Raw genomic sequence first — 5,352 nt, 5'->3', positions numbered from 1 at the left:
ATTCCACAGACATTCAGAACAGCGAGGAGAGGTGCCCTAATGCTGCGGGAAGACAGGATTTACTGTGTGATCTTGAACTTGTGTCCGCCCCCCTCAGGGCTTAGGCAAACCGTTGACAGGGAGGGGAAGATCCATCCCCTAAAACAAAAAGAATAGCCCTGCATGGGGTGTGGGTTCCTGGCCTGGCCCTCCCCTCTCTGGCCTCAGTTTCCTCATCTGTACAATGGAAGGCCCTCTTTGGACTGCCCGTATCCACCCTCTCTGACTGCCCATCAAAGGCCCCAGTACTAACTCACCCTCTGTTCCTTTTGTTTTCTCCAGGCCCCTCCCCCTTTGCCACACCCCAAGCTCAGATCCTCAGCTTCCTGTCTGGACCCCTCTGTGCCCTTCGTGCTGACCATTTAAATCCCTGGCGGTTTACATCCTCTGAGCCTGTGGGTCCTCTGCTCTGACACCTCGCGGGGCTCCCCATTGCCTGCAGGATCATGGCTGAGCTCCTTGCCTCGGCATTCAAGGCCTCCCTGTCCCTGCCTTTCCAGCCTGCATATGTGCCCCAAACGACAGCCACCCTGGCCCCTTGGCAGCTCAGCCCCTTGGAACTTCTAGACACTTCAGGAGTTTGGAGGATAACAACGAAACAGTACCCTTTCCAGGGCACGTCAGACACTGTGCCAAGAATTCCATGTGCATTATGCCACTTAATTCTCACAAGTACCCTGCAAAGTGGCCGCGGGGAAACTGAACTTGAGAGGTTAATCTCCTGAACGTCACACCTCTAACAGGGGGTGGCACTAGAACTTCGACCAAGGCGGCCCCAGCACTTGACCTCCGTGCTACCTGACCTGGCTGTGTTTCGCCCACAGGAGCTGTCCCTGCTATGACCGGCCCGATGCCAGGCTGCAGGGGGGCTGAGAAAGCCATTAACCCAGTGGGCACTGGCTGAGCCCACCATGTAGCAGGGCTGGGTGCAGCACCAGGGACATGGCCAGGGACATTGCAAGGGATCTGGCTTACGGTCGGGACAGAAATCAGGGTCCTCACAAGAGCAGCACGTGCTGGAATGGCAGGGGCCCCAGGGCCCCCCCGCCCCCCAGTGAGGAGATCATGGCTGAGCTGAGATGGCCTGAAGAGATGTACAAACCCACCCATCACACAGATGGGGCAACTGAGGCCCAGAGAGGGACACTTGCCCAAGGGTCAGAAAAGCAGGCTGATTTCCCCTTGACTCAAGTCTAAAGTGTCAGGACAGCTCTGTGATGCTCCAGGCCACACCAGCCCCAAGATGGGACAAGGATGAGGGAAGGCAGGGGCTGCACCACAAAGCACGGAGCAAGGGGGTGACAATGAGCACAGGTTATTTCTGTGGTTGGAGGGCTCACTGCTGAGTGCTCACCACACTTCATCGTCCCCCTTTATTGTCACTACTTCCCCTATTTCCCCGTTTTGTAGACAGGGAGGCAGATTCAGAGAGAGACAGTAACTTATTCAAAGCCACGTAGCAGGTACGTGGAGAGAGGAACCCAAGGCTCAGATGGGGGCGCATGGAAGTGGTGGAACCAGGGGCTCCGAGGAGGAAGGAATAACAGGGCCTGTGACAGGGAGGGCTTCTTAGCGTGTGCGGGCGTCGGCATGGACGGGGAACCTCCCTGAGGACCGAACTCCGAAGGAGCACTGGACAGGGAGTCCGAAGTCTCTGCTCTGGCCCATCCTGCAGGCTTCCCTGGGGCAGGGGGCTTCCATTCTCTGGACCTCAGTCTCCCCACCTGTAACAGGCACTCAAGTAGGGGCAAGGGTCCTTTCGAGATTCTGATGAGGCCCCGGACACTCATGTGACACTCGGCAAGCACAGCAGACCACGAATCCAGGTGCCGCCAGGCCTGCTCCATGAGGCTCGTCTGCAGACCCTGTGCCGAGACGCCCGGGCTGGGGGATCTGCACCTCCCCCCTCTGCCCCGACACCGTCTGGGACAGGTGACTCGGTGTGGCTGAGGCCCTGACCACTCCGAGGACAGATGCCCAGGAACACTGTGTCACCCTGACTCTCTGCCAGGGTTACACAGACATAGCCCGTGCCCTGGGTGGCCCAGGCTGGACACACTGTCACCCTTCTGGCCTAGTCCAGGGCCCAAGGTCCCCATGCTGACACCTGTGTGGCCACTGGTTGCCAAGGCGACAGAGAGCTATGATAGGCTTATGGAAAGTACATGGGGTGGGGGCGGTGTGGAAATGGGGGGCCCTGGAGAAGCTGTCCATTTGCCTGGCACCCGCTCCGCCAGGTGCTCACGGAAAGAAACTGGCTGGAGGGGGCTGCCCTGACCTTCCTTCCTCCCGCTCCCATGGAGCACAGGGGAGCCCCAGGAAAGGCCTGACCCCAGGGACTGGAGGCTGCATCGGCTCCTCTTTCCCTCCCCTACCCCATCTCACCTGTTTCTTTCCTACCGTAGTCCCTCCTCCAGGAAAAAACTGGGCAGCTGGAAACCTAGCTCCAATCTGGCTTAGGGTGGGCAGGCAGGGCCTCCCCGAACAAGGTCTGGGCAATGGGCCCCCTGAGCCGGCCAACTTGGTTCAGAGAAGCGTTGGAGGAGGGTCACCGGGGAGGCCTCCGAGCCCCTCCTCAGGGGGTCCAGCCTCATCAGTCACCCCTGGGAGAGGTTAGACCTCGAAAGTGGAGTGGGCCCTGGAGGCTGGGGACCCAAGGGTCAGCTGAGGCCTGCGGGAGAAACTCCGCTGTGGTCGAGACACCCACTCAAGTCCACAGAGTTGCCTAAGCCTCCTCACTGAACTTGGCTGGGTGACGTCAAGCAGTCTGTGTCTCAACCAGACAAAGACCTGGAGGCTCCAAACGACCACGGTCTCAGTGGGAGTCCGAGGAAGGGAAGCAGCCTTTACGGAGCCTCTGCAATGCTTTCGAACATCACTGCGTCTGCCCAGCGCAGTTCCGGGAAGGATTTTTATCCCTATTGTACGGATGAGGAAACCGAGGCTCAGAAGCCTGAGCGCCTTCTGTGGGAGGACTTACAAGGCCACAGGTGGAATGACTAGCCCAAGGTCATTCAGCTAGTTAGCAGGAGGGCCGGCGTGGAACCCAGGTCTCTGGACTCCACAGCTCACGCTCCTCCCACCGGCTGCATCAGGTCCCGCCCCTGTCCCTCTACCACTGACATTTAAACTCCCCCAACCCGGCCCTTTCGCCTCCATTTAACCAGGGCAGGCTGCGGGTCAAAGCCATTGCTCACTGTTTCCTCTGCCTTCCCCTGTCCCCCAGACTTGGGGCTGGTGGCTCCCGAGAGCCCAACACCTGCCCAGGTGCCCAAGGCCTCTCTGCATGGTCGCCACAGGAAGTCCCCGTGTCCGTGTCCATGGTGGCCCAGGAGCCTCTTCATTTCCCTGCTGTGCCCCGGGGGGCCAGCTGCAGGTCTGGGCTCAGAGCATGAACCATTTGCCTGAGGCCGGATGTCCCTGCCGCCACCATCCCCCGGCTGCCAGTCGGGCGTGCACTCTAAGGAAATGAGGGCCACCTGTGCCAGCTCCCAGCCGACAGGCCAACTCGGAGCTCCTGGGGGTCCAGAGGAGGCGTCAGGGCGCAGGCCCACCCTCTTCACGAAGCCAGGTCACTTTCATGCATTCCCCCACCGCATGCGCATCCTCTATTCCCGCACCGTCTATCTGGAGTTGGGGTCATGAACAGACCTGGCAGCACTTGAACGCAGGCCGAGCCGGGCACTGTGCCCATGTGTTGGACCTCGCACCCTCGGACACTCACACAGCCACACAGATGCGTTCTGTCACGCCCATTTTACAGAGGAGGAGACTGAGGCACAGGTGGCTGAAGTAGCTAGTACACCTAGGTGTGCTTTACCCAGTAAGGTCAGTGTCAAGGCTCTATGAGACTAGACAGCCAAAGCGCTTAGCCAGTGATCAGCCAGACAACTCTGCTACTGCCTCAGTGTGACCTCAAGCAAGCCACTCCACCATGCAAAAACAGTAATAGCTATTAAAACATTAAAAACTATAAAATACAGTTGCCATCCTTCCCATCCAGAAGCTCCAGCCTGGGCACTGGGGGCCACCCTTTGGTGCTCAGGCAAGGCCCCTCTTGCCCAAATCAGTGGCAGCCCTGGGGTGAGCAGGGTGAGGGCTCTGCCAAGGGTAAAGTCTCCACTGCCCCCCATAGCTCCGAGAGCCCCAACGACAACAGCACAGATTGATGGACGCTGGGACAGGGATGCTGACGTGGCTCCGGGGCAGCTCCTTCACATTGTCTGTGGGTGGGGGCAGGCCAGGACACACATGTCCCCCCTCCAAGCCAGCTGGCCCAGGAGGGCTTGGACCCACAGATTCTGGGCTCAAGCCACCTGGCCACCGTCGCTCCCCACATGTCACCTGGCAGCTGAGCTGAGTGGAAGGAAGGGAATGGCTTTTGGCGTCAGGCAGACCTGGGTTTCTGTTCCAGTGATACCACGCTCTCGGCAAGTCCCCTCACCTTTCTGCGCTGTCCTCATCTGCACAACGGAAGCACGGCAGCCCTTACATAAGGCTGCCGTGAGGACATGCAAAGGCCTTGGCACGCGTGTTCTCGGGGCTCTCCAGACAGACAGAACCAACAGCAGGCACACAGGGGGAGAGATTTACTGCGAGGAACTGGCTCACAAGATTGTGAGCGTTGGTAAATCCAAATTCTGCCAGTGGGCCGGCAGCCCGGAGACCCACGGAGAGCTATGGACAAGCCCAAAGACGGTCTGCTGGTGGGAATCCTTCCTGCTCAGGGCAGCTCGTGGGCCGGGGGGTGGGGCCAGTCTTTGTTGTTAAGGCCTTCGACTGATTGGATGAGGCCCACCCACAGTATGGAGGGCAGTCTGCTTTCCTCTAAGTCCACCGATGGAAATGCAAATCTTTTCCAAAAACACCCAGAATAATGTTTAAGTAAAATGCACGTAATCTTAAACATCACAGCAGGCAACAGTGGTTGTTTCAACAATGGGCAACACTGTCAAATCGCTGATTTCTGCATCTGGCACTGTTCTAAACACCTACAGTCAACTCAGTTCATTCTCGTGACAACATGTGTGTGTGTGTGTGTGTGTGTGTGTGTGATCATTCCCAACTTACACAGAGGTGAAGAGACAAGGTCAGAGAGGCTGTGCAACTTGGTGGAGCTGGGATCTGAACCCCGCCCGTCCAGCCCCGCAGTTCCCACCGCCTGCAGCAGCGATTCCCATTCACCAGTGCCTGCCCTCCCTCCCGCCACACTGTGGGCACTGTGCTACTGACACCTAAGGACACGGTGGCAATGCCATCAGACTTAGCAGCTGACTAGCCCCCAGAGCCGCACCAGAAAGACCACCAATCTGA

This window comes from Artibeus jamaicensis, unplaced genomic scaffold, assembly GCF_021234435.1.
Source record: "Artibeus jamaicensis isolate MK-2021 breed Jamaican fruit bat unplaced genomic scaffold, CSHL_Jam_final scaffold_847, whole genome shotgun sequence".
NCBI classification, from domain to species: Eukaryota; Metazoa; Chordata; class Mammalia; order Chiroptera; family Phyllostomidae; genus Artibeus; species Artibeus jamaicensis.
This window is presented reverse-complemented; position numbering follows the sequence as displayed.